General features: G+C 40.0%; 1 protein-coding gene across 12 annotated transcripts in view; it reads left to right on the plus strand.

The window, feature by feature from the left end:
• BNC2 (basonuclin zinc finger protein 2) overlaps positions 1–23,681 on the plus strand; it is a 485,666-nt gene that overhangs the window by 39,489 nt on the left and 422,496 nt on the right. For 4 of the 12 annotated variants that reach the window (XM_086415024.1, XM_086415003.1, XM_086415008.1 and 1 more), the window contains exon 2: positions 15,473–15,613. The exons of the other annotated variants lie outside the window; for them this stretch is intronic. The gene's annotated coding sequence lies outside the window, so the exon portion shown is untranslated. The remainder of the gene's footprint in view (positions 1–15,472; positions 15,614–23,681) is intronic. 12 annotated transcript variants of the gene reach the window in all.

A 23,681-nucleotide genomic window follows, 5' to 3' on the forward strand; every position in this document is an offset into this window, starting at 1 on the left:
GAACTCAGTAAGGAGTTCTTGTTCACATTCTTGAAAATGCTTTTCTCAAGAATCCATGTTTCCTCCTTCAACAGAAATCAGAAATTCGTTGCTTTAAGTCTAGATTTTGGTTTCATTCATTCCTATAACTTTCTCTCGTTTCTGCTTAAGAAACAGTGCCACATGAATGAAGCCTGGCCAGCTCAAAAACTCCTGCAGCCAGAAAACTGCATTGCAGTGTTTCACTCCTAAGCCAGCTGGAATTCTAATAGATTGGCTTGCTGGTTGCCCTCTTAGTTTCTTTTTTTCCTTTTCTTTCTGCTTTAGTATTCAACTTTTCTGGCCTTCCTTAACTTGTTAGTTGTTATGTGCTGGCCTATAGTGCTACACAGAATGGTAAAAGAATTGTTGGTAAACGTTTCCTAGATCTTGCTTGATGAGTCCGCTTATCTCATAGTCTGTGCATGTTATAAGCATCACCATTATTTGCTCAGCAGAGTGAAATAGAAAAGCATTGGCAAGAGGTCTGTACGGAGCTTCTGCTACTTGTGTGGCATTGTCTGAGAGAAGCTGGTGGTTTGAGAGCCCGTAACCCGTGAGCACTTGATTGGATTTGGAGCACGCAGTGAACCAAGGACAGACTATGTGTGTGGAAGTTTGATTTCAGCCATAGGCTTAATTGGGTGGAGTTCAGCCACCAGATCTGTTCATATGGGTATCACATAACTTTTGGAACTTGAATACTTCCTACATTAACTCCAGGTTTCATCCCATTCCAACCTTTTGATGCTCTTAAGAACCGAAAACAAAACAAAACAAAACAAAAACCAACTCACTGAAAAACCATTACTTTGAATTTGAGAAAAGAACCTGCTACCTTACTTGCCTTTTCTTATAAACGTTAACGACAAGTTTGGTGTAAGAACTTTTAGATGGAGATGGGTAAGAAACATCACATAAATACAGATACATTCCAGTTCTTTGAATATACACAAACTGCTCATTGGTTGAAAACTAAGGCAAATGAAACTGGTCATTGAAATTCTTCCATCTTTTGGACATTTGGCACCTCCTTGTACAAAGGTGCACGTTTATGACTTTGGCTCGTAAAAGCTTTAAATATTTGGCTTTTTATTTGGAAATCTGTCAGTCCCTTTAGAAGTCTCTTAACTTGGGGGGGGGGGCTAGATTAGACTGTACTACTAATAATAGAGCATGCTCTGCAAATAATTGCAAATACCCAGATTATTTCTTTTTTTTATAGGTTGCCAACAATTTTTGTAAATTGTACCTTGGCAATGATTATTTTAGGTTGTCTAACTTGTCAAGGAGTACAATTTCTGTTACAAGGAAACAACAATGTTTTCTCTTAGAGCAGTATGAAACATTTTCCACAGCCGTGAATCTGTTATTGGCTTCATTCAGCCAGCTGCCAGTGGAATCCAGTTTCTAGAAGGCAGAGGGAGTGCCATTCACTTTTGCTGTCCTTTCACCTATTTCTTCAAGTTTGGAGTCCTTCAGCCTCTAAGCATCCTTAGGGTCTTCCTCTGCCAGGTTGAATGTGTGAGTGGCAGGAAGTAAGTTGAGGGTTTGTTCCATTTCCTGCTCTCAAATAGTAATTTCTCATAGTTTCTTTTTCCCTTTGGTGATCTACTTGCAGAATCGGAGTCACTAAATTAGTTTTATTGAAGGAGGAGAATGTACTTAGACACTTAGAAATTGAAAGGGCATGCGTAAGTAAGTTAGCAATCTCCTTGAGTGAAAGAAGTACTAGGTGAATGCTGCTGGGGTGATACAGTTTATTGATCTTAATGACTATTAAGCATAAGCAATTCCATCTCTTGAAGGTGTATGTTATAGAAGTAAATACCTTCCAATACAATGTTCTTTGTTTGGATCATGTTGAAAAACTAGAAATTTCATTGAAATGTGATTGTGTGGAGTTTTTGAAAGACAAATCTGGAGTATGTTGTTTTGAAAAGCTTTTGACATTGATTCTAAATTTCTGCACAGACCTTTGCAGCCTTTTCACAGATGTAAGCGTTTATGGGAAGACTGTGAGTTTTTTTTTTTTTTTTTTAATGTATTCTCTGAAACTTAAGTCCACACTGCAAACTTTTGGAGTAGGAATAGGCATTAAAATGTGGTAGATTCGCACACAGGTAGGTGGTTTGTGTACCACAGTGGGTGTGGTGTTTCCTGTTTCTTGAGGGAGGTGTTTTTTGTTCCTCTGGGGAAATAAACTTTCCATTTATTTTTCTTAAGTATTTGTAAATTTGGTTACTTATTTTTTTAAGTAATCTCTGCCACTGTTGATTTGTAGAACCTGAGCAGCACTTTCAGTTAATCTTATACATTAAAAACTTAGTTTGATTCAACAGAAACTCAACAAGTGCCTACTGTGTGCTGGATGTTTGTAAAACTGCTGTTTTGTTTGTGAACGTAAGCACTGGGCATAGATTTAAAGCCTTTTGCAAACACCCACGAGAACAGGACCTAAAGTGAAAACGCGTTTTGGCTTATGTCACGTTTTCTGGTCCTTTCTGTTTCGTTGAGAAAATATTAAAAAAAAAAAAACATTTTGGGTTAGGGAAGCAATCCACTTGTCCAACTTGTGGAAGTCCGACATCATAAAAGACAACACTTTCAGATCAGGAAATGTAATCAGTCCCCTAATAAAAAGTTCGCATCTAGGGCGCAGAGGCGAAGCCATTCAGTGGGTAGAGGAGGAGGGTTAGGGGCCTGGAGACCGCCCACCCCCGAAGCAGAGAATGCTTTAAACACACGTTGCCATTAATATTTAAGGCATAAAGCATCTTGAACCCTCGCCTCTCTTTCCCTCTTTCCTCCCAGCGTTGCTGTTTGAGTTGCTCCCAAATGCTCACAAGGCCGTGCCAGACGGAAATTCGCAGAGGCCGCCGCCGCCGTCCCACGGAGGCCACTCCGGGGAGGGATGCGGGCGGAACAAGTCGCACTCAGTGCTCAGGGGCGCCCCAGGCCCGGGTCCCGCGGTGCCCCGGGCGGCCCCATCCGCGTCTCCCCCGCCCCCCGCACATGTGCCGCCCCTCCCCCAGTCTCTGGAGTCGCTTCGAGGCCATCTAGTCATACGCTGTCCATCAGATGTGTTTACTTTTTTCCTGACAGCAGACACATCTGGAGCACATATTCAGGTTATTCCAGTGCCACTAGACACATTCCACAAGATCATTTCAGCGGTTGTTATGGCGATCTTCCTCCCTCCAGTGATTTTCAAGTTGCATGACAGAAATAGCTGGAGCTAACCAGGGGGACAAAAGTCAACGGGATCAGGAAGGGCTTCTTTCACAGAATGAACTAATTAGTGACCCTGCTTTCTTCACAGGGCAATGAGCATATGGTTTAATAAAGTGAGTCTGTGACACTTTTTTTTCCCTCTCTGTAGGCAAAGCTGTCACTGGCTGAAAACTTTCCTGTTTTTACTGGTGGGACCGTAGTCTGCTGTCTTTCAACAGAGTTTACTTCACAAGTAGAAAATGTTTGCTCCTGAGAGTTACACTTCAGAACTTTTTCTTGGCTTCATCCTACCTAACTATAGTGGGTCCCTCAACTTAAAGAGACAGTGTGCGTTTTAGCTGCCTTCCTTTTGAAGGATTTATGCTTACTCCAGACTCAACATTTTAAGTTAGGATTTTTTTTTTTTTTTTTGAGTATTTTGAATTGGTAACTGGAGGTTCAGATGAATATAACTTGTTGAGATTTACCTATCAAACATAGTCAGTTATTTCTCACTGGATTAGTTACAAGCTTTTTTGTACCTGTGATTTTATTGGGCACAACTATAGGATCTTTTAGTATTAAAAGGTTTAATTAAGCAAACTCCGTTGTGATCTCATTCAAGTAACAGGCAGAGGTCTGGTTATGATTCCATTTTTTTCCCCTGGGGCTTAACTTTTTTATATTTGTGTAGGTTTTATGATCACTTTATGGTGTGAACGTAGCCTTGAAGACACAGGAATTTAGACCTGAGATCATTTTGTATTATTAAGGGGAAATTCTCCTTGTAGTTTGTAGTAGGTGTATCAGGTAATGCTATAAAGCACTGCCATCTTTGATTACTATATGAGAAACTCAACAGGCCTTAATAAATGTTTTTTGGATGGATGGACATATAGTATGGATTCAAAGTAAATATCTGTTGTCATTAATCTTAGTTCTGAATGACAGGTGCCCATTTTTTCTTTCCTTTTTGTTTTGGTTTGGTAGTTCTATACTCTTAGTCTTAAAAAGTATATCCACCTGTATGTATTTTACACTTTTCTTCACATGTACTGCCAAATCCTCTTTTACACACATGTACACATAGTAACCTCCCAACCTCCTCTCCTTGTCCCTCCACCAAAACTCACGTATTTCCCTTACTTGCACACACCACATGTTTTAGTCCCAAGATGTTATAGTCACCATGAAAAACAGTTGGTATTTTTCCCATTTGATAGAATTACTCATTTGTTGACTGTTCTCTGGACTCTGGGAATGTGACAGTGGGTGACAAGTAGGAAAATCAGAGCTGGACTCTTTCAAGCACATTGTCCTAATTCTTTCCCGTTGGTATAATGCCCCCCACCCCCACTCTCTCACCCCCAAATTCCTTTTCCATGGGTCCTGCTGAGGCCAGTCACTAGGCTGCTTTGGAGTACCTGCTTTCAACAATGCCAGGAGGACATGGAGAGGTCGCATAATCAGACGTGAATTTAATTCAGGGAGACCCGCTTGTCGCTTCTCCTTGTGTTCCTGCTAGTTACACATTATTAACTATGGTGCCTTTCAGGGCCTCAATTACTTGGGCGAGTGTGTATCTCTTAGGGAGAGAGCTCAGGTTGACAGCCAGGGTGGTTATAAAATGATGCTTCCCTCTCCAGATGTAACTTTGCAGTAATTAAACCTAATGCAGTTTAAGCATTGTAGTCAGTGTTGTGGTAGGCATTGCCAAGTCTGCTTCATAATATCCCTTTTATCAACTTACTGCTAGTTATCTGGGAACTAGAGTAAACCTGAAAAAGTCACATATATTTAACCCTTGGTTTTTCTGCATCAGGTAAAATGGATAACTTATTCCTTTATCAAAATCTGTCATCTGTATAAGATACATCTGAGACATTTCCCCCTTAATTTACTTTTCTATCTATCCATTTATCCTTTCTTTAGACTGCACATCTACCTTTAGACTGCACATTCCATAGTTTGTTGCCTTAATTTTTGGCAATTTCATCCCGCACAGAGCTATTAACTGCTTGGGTGATTTGGTTTCCTTTTCTTAGTGGATGATCAAAATCCATAGTGAAAACACACTTGCCCATCATAAAATACTACTTACTTATATTACTGTGGAATTTCTTCAAAAAAAAAGTGAGTAGGTCCAAACAGACTATGTTACAGAAGATGCTCAAGCTTCAGTTGTCCAGGGTACTCTTTTATGATGCCAAAGAAGATGGCGACCAGGTTAATTCATTCAATCTGCCAGGGTCCCAGGCCAGTTTGTGTAATAGCTGAACAAATAGTGAACTGAATATGGTAGTGATAGTCTCGACTCATAGGGTTTTCTCAGTCGTGAAATGTTTGTGTTAAAGATGACTTTTTTGTTGTTTTTGTTATGGTCTGACAGCTGAAGATGCTTTTAAAATGTTTCTAGTTCTAAAATGCAAGTCCTATCAATCACGGCAGCAGCAAGTCCCTGGGTTATGGGGGAAGACTGAGGGGTGGAGGAGTAAGGCAGGGAGAAGAGGGGGGAGCTGCTCCTCTGTCCAGTTTACATTTGTCACCAGTGACTAGCTTTTAAAAAATGTATTAGCTGTGCATGGTGGTAAGTAAGATCCAGCTGCGGGGGATTACGGCTTTGAGTGGGTCGGGGAGCTTGGAATGCATTCAGTTCCATCAGGGATTTGTGTCCCTCGTCATCAGCCTTAGCATTGCTAAAGCAGTAAAGATTAAGAACAGACCAGTGTCACCTGCCCTGAACTCTGAAAAACCTTGGAGCCATGAAACAAAGTGGGGGCGGAGGCTCAGAACATGTCCCTTCTCTCTGTCCCGGAGTTTTCCCAGTGACACATGAAATCAATGGGAACAACATAAGCTCAGCTGAAAGGCTATCTAGGATTGCATTATTCCCACAAATGGCCTACCGTGGTCCTCATCCTAATTTAGGATAAAAAACACTTGACACAAATAACTTTCTGTTAATGAACATTTCTTTTTTTTGGTTGGGGGGAGTTCCAAATCAAGATGAACCGTCTAGTAGTTAGAAGGGAATGTATAAGTCTGAGAGATTGAGTCTCACTTCATAGGAGAAAAAGTTTTTTTTTTTTTTTTTAGCCTGGTGTGGCTTTAGTGACCCTCCCCCTCTGCCCCAGCAAGAAAGTTGATAGAACACCACAAAGGTTTGCTTTTTTTTCAGGGATTTTGAAATTCAGCATACATGCCAGCAAGCAGTTTAGAGGCAGGAAGTCTTTTCTAGTAGTGCAGTCATGAACTGGTAAACTAGAAGCATCTGTAAAAATTTAGAGGGAATATCAGCTTTCTCAAAGCTCCAGCCCAAGTGTAATGAGGTGCAAATGATAGCACTGCCTAACCCCTCCCCGCCCCAGTTGTGGAATGAGATACTGAGTCAGAAATTAGGAGGAAGACAAGGATTTCAGAACTCTGCTTCACTGAAACACATTTCGTTTTTCAGATGAAATGGCTTTCGGATGACTAAGGAAGGATAGCCTCAACGTTTAGGGTTGATGAGTAGTAAACAGATGATTTTCTGCTCGGCGTCTGCAGATGCCATTTCTGAAAAGTGGTGGCTTTTGGGGGTGTGGGTGCATACATACATACTCATTTGACTAAGTTCACCAGAGTCTTTAGTTTAAAATAAACTTCAGCTGATTTGTATCTTTGGCAGGCACCTCTCTCTTTACAGAAAGAAAGAAAGAAAGGAAAAAAAAAAAAATACGGGATAAGAAAAAAAAGATGTGATTTGTTTGAAGGAACACATCTGGGGTGTGATCTGCTGTATCTTAACACCAGATGGCAGGTTTAGGCTGACAACTAAACCCACTTTAGCCTGGTCAGACGGTATCTCACTGTGTCATTTTTTTCCCCCCTGTCCATGCACAGGAAGCAGAACACTTCTTTACACTCACAGCCAGCAGTCCTTCTTGTATCTGTGCCTCTGGGCTGTTTCATTGCCTCTCTGCTGTTTATAGACAAGGCTGGCTTCCCTTGGCAACCCCTGAAACAGGTTCCCTGTGTGGCTCATACCTTTTCAAAGGTATGTTTTGTCGAGGCAGAGGTGTGGTGCCTTAAGGTGACTGATGCTTGTCATGACAGGCATGGCTTTAGCTGGGTCGAGCAGTGACTGGAAGTGACAGTGGTGGTTTGCAGTGCCTGGGGGCCTCTCCTTCAGCACTCCTGCTGGAGAGGCTGTGGGAGCATCTCTAGACACCTTCACTTACTGTGAAGATAACAGTTGAGGCAATTGAGGATCCCCACCTTTATCTTGTACTAGTTTTTACTTGAAAGAGTGTCACCCACATGGCCGAAAGAACACAGGCAAGCTGTGTCAGAGCCACAGGAGCTTCTGAATTTCCCTAAGTTTTGAGACTTAAATTCTGCCGTTAGAGATACAGTTTCTTTGTGTACTGTCATGTCACACAACAATCAAATGTTAAAAACAAAAAAACCCCAAAACCTCTCAATTATACACTTCCAGAAAAGGGGATGATAAATAATTTCCCTCACTGTCGTTTGCTACAGTACTTCCTCAAGGATAGCCAATCAGTGCCTATCTATATTACTGATTCCCAAAGAACTTTGTCAGAAGTTTCTTATCACTCTCAGCCATTGGCTATCTTCGTAGATCATCCAGTAATTATTCTTAAGATGCTCATTAATGATTAATGGACAAGTGTAGTCTATACAGAGGACTACAGAATGGATTCATTTAATCCATTCTGCAAACTAAGATTAATTAGAATCCTCTGTAGACATCTTATAAGGTCACAATTCTAATATAATTTGGTAGAAGCTATTGGGGATTTGAATGAAATTTTTGAAGCTCTTCCATAGGGAAAGAAAAGCCTTTAGGGGAAGTCAGTGAAAGTTTTTGGGGGGCAGAGTTTTAAGTTATTGCCTGAGCTTTCTTTCCCTTTATAGTCATCTTTCTGGTTAGTAGAAGATCACTCAGGTTATAGTCTCCCCCTTCAAAAAACGAAGAGTTTCTCTGTACCAAATGGTGTTGTACTTACTGAAATCGAGGCCGTCAGATTGTTCTGCTGTGGACTTCGTTTTCCTCGAGATCACTGTTTCACTTGTGGGACTTCCCTGGAGGTCCAGAGGATAAGGCTTTGCTTTCCAAGGCAGGGGGTATGGGTTTGATCGCTGGTCTGGGAACTGAGATCCATCCTATAAGCCTTGGGGCCCAAAAAACAAAACATAAAACAGAAGCAATATGGTAACAGATTCAAATAAAGACTTGAAAAATGGTCCACATCAAAAAATCTTAAAAGAAAAACTTGTAGTTTTTATATGCCATCATAGAACTTTTTGGTAGACAATGTATTTTGACATACAGGCTTTACAACTTGCTATTTTAGGAAAAGAATTTGTTGGTTAGGGAAATCACCGACCAGAATTTAGTAAGAGTGATAAGTAAGAGTTTGCTTCTTAGTGAACTCTTTGGTATGGTTCTTATAAATAAAATGACAAAAACAACTTAGCTGATTCTGTTTAGGAAATTTAGCTCAATTTTATACTATGAAGAAGTATAAATAAGAAGTATAAATAATTTGATAACTTAGAGGAGAGGGCTAATGTTTTATTCACTATGTGGAGGAGAACTTTCCTTGACAAGGCAAAGTTATAAGTTTGTGAAACTACCTGACCAGTTATAGTCATTTGAAAAGGAGCATGTCTTAAGTTAAATTAATGTTTTTTTTTTTTTTTTTCTGTTCAGAAGGCTTCTGTAACTTTTTTGGCTTGAAATATATATATTTAAATTTCCTGAATAGTTTTGATGTTAGAATGTTTGATTGGTTTTTTAATGTTCTGCAGAATTGAATATGTTAATTTCTGAGCTAGTCAGTTTCAGCTAGAGTGTTTCCAGTTACCCAAACCATGTTAATCCTTTCTTACCTACCTGTCACATGTAATAATTAAAAAACAGTTCTTTTGATATGAATTTGCTTCATCTCCTCTGACACATGTGGGTAAATGACAACAACTTTGGTGTTTTTAAAATGTTCCTTGATTCAAGAGCACTGCCTTCAGATAAGCTTCAGGCAGTTTCCCAGTTAAGTTCTTAATGGATTACCATCCCTCTCCATATCTCTCTTCAAAATTTTTTTCCCTAAAAGCTCTGTGGTAGGAAACTACCTAGGTCTCTGTGTATTGCTGTGTGAGCCCTACTTTAAATACACCTGGGAATTAAAAAAAAGCACACGCTTTTGCATTTAGGCTCACTTGGTTTTGGATAACTGATCTATGACCATGGGCAGGTTACTTCGCTTTTACATTGTAGTTTCTTCTTTTCAAAAATGATAGTTAGACCTACTTTGTGTTTTGTGAGGATAAAATGAGATATTATTAGAATATAAAACCTTGTATGGAGCCTGAAAAAAGAAAGTAAAGATGTTAATGCTTTCAGCTGCCTTATCTACAATATGCATGTGTGCTCAGTCGTGCCTTACTCTTTCCAATCCCACTGTAGCCTGCCATGCTCCTCTGTCCATGGAATTCTCCAGGCAAGAATACTAGAGTGGGTAGCCAGTGCCTTCTCCGGGGGATGTTCCAGACACAGGGATAGAACCTGAATCTCCCACATTGCAGGCAGATTCTTTACCACTGAGCCACCCTGGAAGCCCTGTATGAAGCCTAACTTACAGTAAAGGGAGGCACAGTACTTGATAATTACTAGTATTATCATTTAAATAGGAAGTTGGCTTGAACATTAAATGGACTCTGAATATTTGCAGAGTGGTCTGATGCTGAGTATTTTATAAAAGTTGCTATTTGCACATTATATTCATAATACCTCATTTAGCTTATATCTCAGAAATATAACCTCCCCACGCATTTTTCTTAGTTTACTTTAGTTACCACAGTGAGAACTGGGGAGGAAAATATGGTGATTTAAGTCGAAAATACATGTCTGGGAACTTAACTACATTTTAATACTCTTTTTTTTTTTCTTTTAAAAGTTTTTGGGGAAAAAACAACGCTTCATGTCACTGCTACTACACTTGTGTGTTTACACATACCCAGGAATCTATCGGTGTAGTCTAAATATCTCAGAGGCCTGCTTTTTGGCGTAAAAGATTCATAAATCAAAGTTGGGAAGTCTTACTGTTTTTAGGCTTATTATAATAAATACTTTTATTTGAAAGAGTTGTGTTACTTGCTTATTTGATCAAATAAGTTCATATATCAGCATGCTGTTGGAAGGTTGTGGAGTTTTCTTAAAATGTAGGGCATGTATATATGTGAATATTTTTCATACATTCTTCTACTTCCATCCCTCCTTGGAAGGATGTAAATGACTAGTGAGTGAAGGAGTAATACAGTTAATAGTTTTAGTGGTATATATTGATTGATCTGCAGTTATGAGACCATGCGTGTATCACATATATATACAAACATATAAGAACATTCTACAGATGATTTTAGTTGTTGGTTTCCTTTTGTGTATCTTTAGAGTTTCTTCAAACTGTGCCTTATTTAATGTAATGGTAATGCTTTGCATATTATATTTACATTAATTTAAATTTGTTGGTAGTGAACCCTTCCTTGTCTTGGGATTTGGAGGTTTTCTTTGTTATAGTACTGTGTCCCAAACTCTGTGACTCCTACTGTTTTAGCGCAGTCCTCTATAAGACCTTGCTGTTTACATGTTCTTGTAGCGGTAGCTAAAATAGCTTTGTATTCATACACCATCTACAGAAAAGAGACGTAACTGTCATTCAAGAAGCCCATAGCTTTTGAATTATTATCCTAATCAGAAATTTTTAAAAAGTTTTTCTCTCTGCTGGATTACATGTACGCAATATTAAGTTATTAAGGCAAAAAAATACCTGTAGCCACTGCTCCCCGAACTCCCCCCATCCCAGCAGGATCTAGAGTATAAAAGTAGGCTTGAAATTTCTGAGGCCTACAGACCCAGTTGCTGTATTGTCTTTTCTACTGAAATCCTTTTCTGTGCTCATTGCTCTAGTCTGGGGGTTTTCCACTGCCGTTTGGTGTATGGGGCTTCCTTGGTGACTCAGATGGTAAAAAAACATCTACCTGCAGTGTGGGAGACCTGGGTTCGATTCCTGGGTTGGGAAGATTTCCCTGGAGGAGGGCATGGCAACCCACTCCAGTATTCTTGCCTGGAGAATCCCCATGGACAGAGGAGCCTGGCGGGCTTCGGCAAAGAGTCGGACAGGACTGAGCGAATAAACACAGCACATTTGGTGTTTGAGTTAATCAGCTGCAGTGCTTAGTGTTTTCATCCCTTTCCCTTGATATATATGGGCCATTTTAGTGTCATTTGAGTAGTTGCTTTGTCAACTTCGAAAAATACCAGTTGTATGTATAATCTGTATTTGTGAGAAGTTAGGTCTTTTCAGGTCCTCATTCTTAGTGACTACCCCAAGCCTAATATGCAGACAGCCATCATGGTGGGACAAAATATGACATGCTCTGAAAGTGCTTTCCCACTTGAGAATTGCCGTTTCTTTGATGGATTTTAATGAAAGTAGAGGCGTTGTTAAAAAGCTGGGGTATTTAGCCAGATAAACCTATCATTTGAATCTGGGTTCTTTGACTTCATAGAAGTGTGACTTTGGGCAAAACTTTAAACTTTCTGGGCCTTATTATGCAATTTTAGGGATTAAAAAACACATATCTCAAGGAGTTGTTGAAATTAAATGAGATAATACTTGCAGAGTGACTGATATGATACCCACTGGTATACAACCTATAGATAGCTGTAATACTATGTGTAATCCTTGAGTTTCTATGGATATTGGCTTGGACTTCATATCTCTTATCAGTGATTCTGTTTATACTTGCTGACATTTCTGGACTCTTTTCTAGTCGGACATCATTTCTGCTGCTATGGAAGAGTTTATTAAAAACCACGACACATATTTCCAACTAGTATTTTTATTTTCTGTTTTAAATAGAAATACTTGTACTGTATACAGTATCATACTATTATACTACTGAAATCTAACAGTTATCATCTCTGCTTAATTATTTGCTTTTTTTTCTTGAGAATTTGTTGTACAGGTAGCTTACAGAATTTTAAAAATGCAGACACAGAAGGTTGAGTTAATGTCACTTCTTAATTCTTGACACACTTTTCTCATTGAACCATAGAAGGACCTTCTTTTTGTTCATTTGTTTTGATTAAAATATTTGAATTTAGTTTTCTGTTGGGAATAAGCAATGAAGGAACTTTTTCTTAAAAAGTGGGTCTTCGATGCTGTGTGAGTGGGAGTGAGTGAGCGGGAGCTCCTCTTGTTGTGGTGTGCAGGCTTCTCATTGCCGTGGTTTCTCTCGTTGTGGGGCATGGACTCCAGGGTGCGTGGACTTCAGTAGTGTCCGCCCACAGGCTCTAGAGACCAGGCTCGGTAGTTGTGGCACATGGGCTTAGTTGCCCTGCAACAGGTAGAATCTTCCCGGACTAGGGACCAAACCTGTGTTCTCTTCGTTGGCAGGCAGATTCTTTATCACTGGACACCAGGGTAGCCCGGAACTTTGTTTTTCTAATGCCAAGGCTCTGAGGTCAAGTGAAGCCAGACTATATCATCATGATATGTTGTTGTTCATTTGCTGAGTTGTGTCCAGCTCTTTGCGACCCCGTGGACTGTAGCACGCCAGGCTTCCCTGTCCTTCACTGTCTCCTGGAGTCAGCTCAAATTCACGTCCATTGAGTCAATGATGCCATCCAACCATCTCATCCTCTGTTGCCCCCTGTTCTTCCTGCCCTCAAGTTTTCCCAGCAGTGGGATATTTTCCGATGAGTCAGCTCTTTGCATCAGGTGGCCAAAGGGTTGAAGCTTCAGCTTCAGCACCAGCAACATGACCTATCACCCTGACAGGATGTTAGAAATAGGAGTCACATGCAGGATCCTTTAGTCAGGTACTTCTTAACCTTTTTTTTTTTTCTTTTTAGTGTCTCATCCTTTTAAATTAATTAGAAAATTTGAAACTTCCCTCTTTTAAAAATCACAGATCTAGCCAGAACTTCTCAGACAATTGAGGAAATTGAGGCCCAGAGAGGTAGGGTCACAGTAGTACTCACCATAAAGATGGCAATCACTCTTGGCCCATTTGTGAGGAATCACCATCTCCAGTGGTACCCAAGCTCACACAGCTCATTGTGGACTCCTGTTAGAGTGTTCTCTTCAGTCTCATATTGACTTTCCCGAGCCCTTCTTCCTTCCTTAATTTTTTTTCATTTTTATAATTGCATACTTACCCATTTCTTCTGGTTATTTCCCATTGCATTAAGTTTGGTTCCTTTTCAGGACCTAGTCTACCCTAGTCTTGCCTTTTTGGGTGACAGTTAGGTTGGCATCAGATGAATAACCCAAATAATAAATAAGAATCATCAATGCAGCAAAATAGTAAGGCAAATGACCTGTCATTGTGCTCTTAAAAATGGGTATTATTCAGGACTGGTTTATTTTTTGAGGAATTTTTGCTTTCAATCTCTGACACTAAAGAAGAAGTAAATCAGATTCCATAAAGGTAGAAATTAAAGCAAATATATTACCAATGGCCAACTCAGAGCCCGGCACACAGGGAGTACTCGGTGAATGCCTGTCAAATGAATATAAGCCTCCACAGGAGCAAGTGCTATAAATCCTGGGGCTCTTCCTGTTGGGGAGCCAGTTCTCAGATTTGTGGAAGGCACCATGAACTGTGCTCAGGAAGGGAGGGTAATGAATGAGTGTGAAACACTTTTCAGTGTGCCAGGTGTTTCCATCACACTGCTAAATTTATCTCCACAACAGCTTTCTGGGTTTGTGCCTCTTCATTCTTCTCATTTTTTGGATGAAAAAGGGGGAACTCAAAATGTTTAAATGAGTTGCTTGAAATGTGTTGAATTTGAATTGGGATCTTTCTGACTCCAAAGCCTTATACTTTCCAGACATCATGAGCACAGCACGAAGAGTTACTGCCTCCACTGTCTTTATCATCTTTATCATTGTTGTCGTCGTTGCCTCTATATAGAGTTTTTTGTTATTTAAAATAGTTATTTATTTGGGTGTGTCGGGTCTTAGTTGCGGCATGTGGGAGCTTCGTTTTTGGCACACGGGATCTTTCAGTTGAGGCATGGGGGATCTAATTCCCTGACCAAGGATTGAACCTGGACCCCCTGCATTGGGAGCACAGTCTTAGCCACTGAACCACCAGGGAAGTCCCAAGTTTATTGAAGTTGTTCTCACATAGCAGCTACCTGCTTTCAAAGAGTATTAGCCACTAATGGTTCAAGTGGCCAGAGTCTCTAGGGCCTCCTGTTCCTCGCATACCAGTCTGCTTGGTGTGCACACAAATGATTACCTGAGTAGGTGGTTCCCCGAGTTCCCTTCCAACTACCCCCCTGAAAAAGACTTTCTAGTTGGGATCTTCTGCTCTGCCTATGTGGTTTCTATGTCTTAGATGGAAAAGTGGACTAGAATGCAGAAGACTTCCCTACATGGAAAGGTGGCTGCTTCCTCACCCTCTCCATTTCCCTTGTCGGTTGCTAGAGAGGTCGGCGGTGACACAAGATCACTTCCAGAGTTTGGGGAGTCCTGGATGGTTGGCAGATGAGATCATTTGATTCTAGTGAAACTTCCCAGCTGCCCTGAATTCAGTCTTCCAAAGAACCATCCTTTTATTACTAGATTGAATTGTAGGATAAGAAAAGTGCTTTGAGCATCTTTAGACCACACATGTAACACTACAGCATACTTCAGCCTGAGAATTTGGAGTGGGGCCTCTTAGGAACAAAGAAAGTACGTGCATATTACCTGTATATGTGTGTGTGTGTGTGTGTGTGTGTGTGTGTGTATCTGTTTGGTCTTGAGATTCATTGCTTGATGAAAGTGCCATTAATTTCCCAATTTTTCTTAGCTTATGCATACAGCTGTCATTCTTAATTGCTTAATACTTTTGGGCATGTATTTGACCTGTAACTTTTCTCTTGACTTTTCTATCTGCTCTCATCACTGTACTTTGAAAATCTTTATGGAAAGCAGTAGAGAAACATGAAGGTGTGTCTAGAACAAAATCTGTTGAATCAGGGAAGGCTGCCCAGGTCGGCATTTAATGGTGGTAGGTCTGGCACTGTGAAAGTCACTCAGTCATGTCTGACTCTTTGCGACCTGTGGACTATTCCAAGTGCTTGGAATTCTCCAGGCCAGAATACTGGAGTGGGTAGCCTTTCCCTTCTCAAGGGGATTTTCCCAAGCCAGGGATCGAACCCAGGTCTCCTTCATTGCAGGCGGACTCTTTACCAGCTGAGCCACCCAGAGGTGTTCATATTTTCTACCGCATACTTCTGTACACACCTGAACCTCTGCATTGAGGTGCTTAATCCTGTGGCGGTGGTGTGAAGAATGCCCAGACTTCCCGAACAAATTAGGTAAGGGGGTTAATCAGAATCAACACCGGGTAAAAGGAGGTCTTAGTGGAAGTGCCTAAGTATTGTTCAAACACAGGGGATAAATGTGTTCTGCTTTACTTGGCCAGAACAATGTCTCAAGCTGGTGATTAGGCTCTACTCCAGGTTTAACCTCAGGCAAAATTTATGCAGCTCTACTACTGTGTGTCAGGTAATTAAAGGGGAAATATTTGCTTAAAGTAGAGTGTTTTTTAATTAAACATGAAAAAAAATGCAAAGGGAAGTTGGCAGTAGGGAAATTGTTTCTAACTTTTCCTCTGAAAACACTGAGAACTTCAAGGAAAAGGCCGATGTTGGATGTTTTAGTCATGGCTGTTTGATAAGTCTATGCAGAGCATTATTCAGCTGTGCTGGAATTCTGAAATTCTTCTTCTGTGTTTGCATTGAAGGACTTGGAGGTGTTAGGGTTATTCTGTCTTAGTTGAAACATAATGCCCCTTGCCATTTTCTGCTAACCACTAATGATTCACTTGATAGAGAAGGAGTTCTTTAATTTAAAATAAGAGCCATTTATAAGCCTAGTAGATAATTGTGCAGATCTTGATATGGGAAGCACAGCTATAGCAGGAAGTTTGTAGGCTGAAAAAAACGGGGGAGGGATTAAAAACTTCTACTTACTATGATTAACTAGCATGCTGGTTGGATTGTGTTACATCCAAAGTTTCTGTTAATGGTTCCACCACTCTGCTCATCACTAAGGGTTGAAACTCCATCAGCTTTGATTTAACTCTAGACCCCAGGCCTTAAGGATTCTGCATCCACAAAGCCTCATCCTTACTATCTGTTTTATACTGGACTGTGACCATGGCAGTTTCCTGCCTCGGTCATTTTATAACGCCCTCGCCCGCTTTTCTTATCTTCCTTGTTGCTGTCCATCTTGTCCAGTGTATCTAGAATAATTTTACCTGAGGCTCAGTTTTGATCATGGTACTCAGTTTCTTCAGACTTTGCATAAAATTTGAGTTTTCCTGCCACGGCCCTTGGACAACTTTAGCACCACATCTGACAATTGTTTTTCCTACATGTAGTCTGCATTCCCAAGGATTTCCCTGTTGGTTCAGACAGTAAAGAATCTGTCTGCAATGCAGGAGACCCTGGTTCAATCTCTGGGTCGGGAAGATCCCCTGAAGAAGGGCATGGCAATCCACTCTAGTATTCTTGCCTGGAGAGTCCCATGTACAGAAGAGCCTGGCAGGCTACAGTCCATGGGGGTCTCGGAGAGTCAGAAAAGACTGAGTACACTTTCACTTTGTACTCTAGCCATTTTTGAACTGTTTCAGCTATTCCTTCAACACCCTTCTGCGGGTCATTTATCCCACTGCCTTACCTGTGCTCTTGGCTGTAGGCTCCTTACTAATTCCTTTTTATTTTATTTTTTAAAATTGAAGTTTCATTGCTTTACAATGTTGTAGTAGTTTCAGGTATATAGCACAGTGATTCAGATGTAAATATAATCTGTTCCTTTTCAGATTCTTTTCCATTATAGGTTATTAGAAAATTTTGAGTATAGTTCCCTGTGCTGTTTGGCAGGTGCCTCTTGGTTATCTATTTTGTTTCTAATAGTGTATACATGTTAATTCCAAACTCCTCATTTATCCCTGCTCCCCTTTAGTAGTCATGTTTGTTTTCTGCGTCTGTTGGTCTATTTCTATTTTGTATATAAGTTCATTTGTATCATTTAAAAATTAATTTTAAGAATTATTAATTAATTTGTTTGGCCACACTCTACAGCATGTGGGGTCTTAGCTCCCTAACCAGGCATTGAGTCAGCTCCTCCTGTAGTAGAAGTACATAGTTTTAATTGCTGGACCATTAGGGAAATCCTTGTATCTTTTTTTTTTTTAGATTCCACATATAAGTGATATCATATGGTATTTTTCCTTCTCTGTGTGACTTTACTGCACTTAGTATGATAATCTCTAGGCCCATCCACAGTGCTGCAAATTGCATTACTTCATTCTTTTTATGGCTGAGTAATGTTCCATTGTGTGTATATGTACCGCAGTTTCTTTATCCATTCATCTGTTGAAGGACATTTAGGTTGCCTCTGTGTCTTGGCTGTTGGAATAGTGCTGTGGTGAACACTGGGGTGTATGTATCTTTTCAAATTATGGTTTTCTCCTCATATATACCCAAGAGCAGGATTGTATGGTCATACAGTAGCTCTGTTTTTAGGTTTCTAAAATACCTCCATAAAACCCAGTCAGTAAATGGGCAGAATGTCTAAATATACATTTCTCCAAAGAAAACATACAGATGACCAAAAGGCACATGAAAAATGTTCAACATTGCTAACTAAAAGTAAATTAATAACAATTTTTATTATTCTAATAAACAATAATTCTAATAAATTTTATTTTAATAATTTTCTAATAATTTTTATTGTTTTTATAAATAGAATTTATTTTTTATTCTAATAAAAATTATTAGATAAATGCAAATAAAAACTACAGTTAGATTTCACCTCACACTGGTCAGAATGGCCATCATTGAGAAGTCTACAAATAATAAATACTGGAGAGGTGTGGAGAAAAAGGAATCCTCCTACACTGTTGGTGGGAATCTGCTTTCGTGAAGGCCTTGCTTGCTCTCTTACTGGACTAAGATTTTTTTCATCTAAATCTCCTTTGTACCTCATTATACCTTGTAGTATAGTAACCTTTGTGGTGGTTTTGTACTCTTTTACTAGATTATGTGCTCCTTTAGAGTTAGACCTGTGCACTGGTCACCCTTGCTATTTTCCATCGTGTATTACCTTGTGAAGTCATGCTGCCCCTTCTCTAAATGTCTTGTATTAATGATGCAGCAGTGTGTAAAATTGGAGTGTTAACAGTTATCCTCCAGGAGTGTTCTTCGGAGCACATCAGAGAATTTATTTGGACATGCAGCTCTGTATCTGTCATGCACCCGGTAGCCTCTTGATAAATAGTATGGTAGTTGTAGCTAGATGGCCATGTCCACCAGCATGTGATTTTTGAGTCTCTGCTCTTTCAGTTCTTCAACAACAAAATGAAAATAATGGTAGTATTTACTCATGGGATTTTGTGAGGATTAAATGAGCCTGTACATTTAAAGCACTTAGAATAGCATCCGGCAGTTTGTAAGCCTGCATCATCCAGTTCAGAAGCCATGAGAAATGTGGCTGGTTCAGGTTGAGATGTACTGTAAGTATAAAATATCTGCTAGAACCTTGGTGTGAAAAATAGAAAGTTAAATATCTCAGGTTTTTATATTTCATGTTGAAATGATAATTTGATAAGTTTGAGTTAAGTAAACTATATTATTCCATCTTCCCCCACCCAGTTTTATTGAGTTATAATTTGACCTACATCAGTATATAAGTTTAAGGTTTACACCTCATGATTTGATTTACATACATCATGAAGTGATTATCACAGTAAGGTTCGTGAACATTCATCATCTCATGTAGATAACAAATTAAAGAAATAGAAAATGTCTTTTTGCTTGTGATGAATGATAACACTTAGGATTTACTCTCTTAACAACCTTCATGTAGGACATACAGAAATGTTAATTATGTTTATCATGTTGTACATTACACCCCTAGCACTTCTTTATCTCGTAACTGGGAGTTTGTATCTTTTGACTGCCTTCATCCAAAAAGTTAATCTCACCTTTAAAAAAAACCTAATGTGCCTACTAGAAAACTTTAAACTACATGTGTGGTTCACATATGTTTGTTGTACAGCACTGCTGCATTACTCTGTGACATTGTTAACTTTTGTTAGCATATTGTCATTTTTATTTATTTATTTTTTCTTGCAGTGGTGGTTTCTGCATACTCCACCCCTTGTCTTTGTTTCTTTCTCCAGTTAAGTACTGGAATTCAGTGATTCTGGGTAGGAACATTTAGGAAAGAAAGGTGTTATTGGATAAGATAAAGCTTAGGTCAAAGAGGGAACAAAGAGGTGAGCAGCTTCTGACCTCAAGTTAAGGAAGACTTGACTGAGCTACTTCAGAGCCATGGGCTCTGAGTTACTAATGTAATCTTTCTATTTTCTTGGAGATAGAGACTTCCCTCTATTGCTCCCTTATGGTTTCCCCTGTTACAAGGAGGAAGATCCACTTGGTTGTCATTGTTAGATATCCATTTATAATAATAAAAATAGAAGCTTATTGAAAAAGAAGAAATTAGAATTAAGGATGTAAAAAAAAATTGGTTCATAAAGAATGAGTGTTTTTCATTAAGGAAATGAATGTAAAAGAAAACATTTTAAAAGAGCAGAAAGACTTAAAAATATGTGAAAAAGAAAGTGAAAGTCACTCAGTCGTGTCTGACTCCTTGCAACCCCATGAACTATATGTTTCATGTAATTCTCCAGGTCAGAATACTGGAGTGGGTAGCCTTTCCCTGCTCTAGGGGATCTTCCCAACCCAGGGATTGAACCCAGTCTCTCGCATTGCAGGTGGATTCTTTACCAGCTGAGCCACAAGGGAAGCAAAAAAACAAAAACAAAAAAAAACATCCAACAAAACTTGGTTATCTTAATTCCAAGTAGCCTACAGCTTTGAATTCTTCTTCTCTACAGTAACTAGACACCATGACTGTGATTGGTGATCATGGCTGAAGAACTTTCAGACTGTTTGATGTATGGCACTTCAAATGATCTTGTAAAATGCACATCCCATAAACTGAAGGTTGGGTTTGGGCACATCCCACACTCAGTGCTGTCCTTTTTGGTAGTGAATTTGCCATTGACTTTAGCCATCATAGGCGCATAACTGGCCTGTCATTCCGAGAGTGATTTAAGAGTTTGATTTGGGCAGTCTCTTTAAGGAGGTTGGTCAAACAGATGTGTGTAAGTCTTGCTGATTACGTGTTCAGTAATTTCCTGGGATCTTACTTCCCCTTCATTGCTTTTCTTAGTAGCTGGTTCTTGGCACTGAATATTTATACTATGAATGATGGGAGTGTGGCAGACTGGATAGAGATAATCATTTGAAGTGCTGGTTTCCTTTGAGATCCTAAGGTACAGTGAGTGGCATTCTCTCTCTAAGTGCCTTAGAACTAATAGGGAACAAAAAGGCACTTGCCAATCCCAGTGGACAGATGTGGTTTATTTCTCTTGGTAAGTCTTTGTGAGGGCAGAATCACAGTAATGTAGAGAAGCCCCCTAGCTATCCTGTGGGTGTGGCCATGGGCACATGATGTTAACTTTCCCTGCTTCTGTTTCAAATAAGAATCTTTCAGCTATTCTTGTTGGAACAAGATCTATCTTGTTATTTCAAATATGCTGTTTGAAGTGACGGTCACCTGTTTACCCATGAAGTAGTATGTTACAAAAGAAGACAGTGTGACTGTGATCTCTGTGTTTGGGTTTGCATGCTGTTTCTGAATACATAAATCCAAACTTGGACAATGTAGGGGTGATTTTTTTTTTATTAGCAAACACAGGTTTATGAAAGGCGTCATCATAGATTTCTTTTAAACAGTAAGCTTCTCTAGGGCCTTTGAATATTTGAGTTGCAATATTATTGATCACAACTTCAAGGAAAATGTCTGTTGTGTACAGCCAGACATGTTTATATATCTATGCCAGCAAAGACTTAGGAGGTGCCTGTGTGTAAATGTGTGTGTGTACATGTGTGTGCTCCCGTGCTGGCCCACTAAGTACCTGAATATACACCTCCCTGCTTTCTTTACCTTATAGACAAGGCTGAACATTGCTCATTGCTCTTGCCTGGTACATGTCCACTCTCGTCTCACTGCAAGTGTCAGGGCAACACGCACAATCGTAAATGAGGAGATGGAACAAGTGGGACCAGAAAACATTGTCCACAGCCCAGTGGTCCGTGTCACCATTCTTCTGCTTCTAGCATATATTGCATAATCAGGAGAGACGAGACAAGCCAAATCCTTTTAGTACACCATGTCTGGGGAGGTTACAGAGTCCCAGAGGTTCGTTTCTTTTTGCCATTGTAGCAGTCTTGATTGTGACAAGGAATCTTGGAAGTCACCTGAGAATGTCATGAAAACCCCATCCCCATTACTGTTATTTCTGCTGGACACTTTCTGCTTAGGGAATACATTTCATTTGTAGAAAAAAAAAAAAAAGCTTAACTGAGTGAAAGCACCTATGTTCTTTGCATTGAAGTCAGATACAAAAATACCTTCCCTTATACAGTTCAACCTAAGCTCTTGTAGTACAATGGGCTTTATTTATTTGTATGTCTAAAGAGTAATTTTAAAGCAATTAGAAGCTTTTTATGAATACTTACAATGATCACTTCTTCCTTTCCTTACAGAAATGTCAGACTCAGATTTTTAAAGATCTGAAAATAATGGCTTTCCTCTTTTGTCCATAATGGCAATTATATGGCAAGAAAGAGCTACAGGAATTTTTTCCTGTCTTGAAATTATATTCTTTGCCTTATAGATAAAAAGTTATACCAGGATATATTAGCTCATGTGTATTTGTTAGTGTTGCCTTTGTCCTGTTAATTAGCATAATATTAATTAAAAATGCTTGCTAAGAGAGTTCTGTTTTTGCTGGTTGTGAACTTTTTCAGAAATTATAGCAAAATAAGTATTTTGAATGTTCCAACCAGAATGTTAGTTTAAAAAAGGAATAAATTTTCTTTGAATCTTTGCAGCTGTAGTTTACTTTCCAGGCATGAGAAATATCTATTTTATTAAGTCCTGTGAGGAATATGTGTCACATACATTTAAGAAAAATCTATTTAAGATGAAAAATTCCAAAAATGACTTCCCCCTGGTGTGAAGTAAAACAAAAGCCCCAACTGCATCTCTGCCTGTGGTAATGACAAACTGCAGGCAGGTGAGGTTCACGGGGATGGTCTCACACCTGCACCACGAGCTTGGGGAACAGCTGGGTCTGGAGCTGGCGTCTGGCCTCGCTTTCTGTTTGATGAGAGACCAGCTCTCAGGCTGAGGGCCTTGCACACTTGCACAGAAGACTCTGAGTGTTTTTCAAAAGGCAAGGAGGACTGTGGGTGGCTAGTGTTCCCTGGTTTTGTGAATCTTTTCCCCTGAGATCGGAGAAGGCAATGGCACCCCACTCCAGTACTTTTGCCTGGACAATCCCATGGACGGAGGGGCCTGGTGGGCTGCAGTCCATGGGGTCGCTAGGAGTTGAACACGACTGAGCGACTTCACTTTCATTTTCCCTGAGATGGGGTGGTTGAAGAAGCCTCCGCTCAAGCCCCACCTACAAACCCAAGCCCCTTATATCAGTCCTGAGCTCTATCCGTGAAAGGAGTGTCACTTAGGAGGCTCTGAGATAAAGATCCTTGTCCACTTCAATCCTAGTTCTGTACAACCAGGGGGCAGACTGCAAGCCTGCTGAATGGCTCCAGTTCAGTTCAGTTCAGTCGCTCAGTCATGTCTGACTCCTTGTGACCCCATGGACTACAGCACGCCAGGCTTCCCTGTCCATCACCAGCTCCCAGAGTTTACTCATATTCATGTCTGTTGAGTCGGTGATGCCATCCAACCATTTCAGCCTCTGTCGTCCCCTTCTCCTCCCACCTTCGATCTTTCCCAACATCCTGGTCTTTACAAATGAGTCAGTTCTTTGCATCAGGTGGCCAAAGGATTAGAGTTTCAGCTTCAGCATCAGTCCTTCCAATGAATATTCAGGACTGATCTCCTTTAGGATGGACTGGTTGGATCTCCTTGTTGTCCAAGGGACTCTCAAGAGTCTTCTCCAACACCACAGTTCAAAAGCATCAATTCTTCGGCACTCAGCTTTCTTTATAGTCCAACTCTCACATCCATACGTGACTGACTACTGGAAAAACCATACCTTTGAATAGACGGACTTTGTTGGTAAAGTAATGTCTCTGCTTTTCAATATGCTGTCTAGGTTGGTCATAGCTTTTCTTCCAAGGAGCAATTTAATTTCATGGCTGCAGTCACCATCTGCAGTGATTTTGGAGCCCCCCAAAATAAAGTTTGTCACTGTTTCCACTGTTTCCCATCTATTTGCCGTAAAGTGATGGGACCAGATGCCATGATCTTAGTTTTCTAAATGTTGAGTTGTTTTTT

Source organism: Bos grunniens, chromosome 8 (genome assembly GCF_055505025.1).
Source record: "Bos grunniens cultivar Pamir isolate PY7600 chromosome 8, Bosgru_T2T1.0, whole genome shotgun sequence".
Lineage (NCBI taxonomy): Eukaryota > Metazoa > Chordata > Mammalia > Artiodactyla > Bovidae > Bos > Bos grunniens.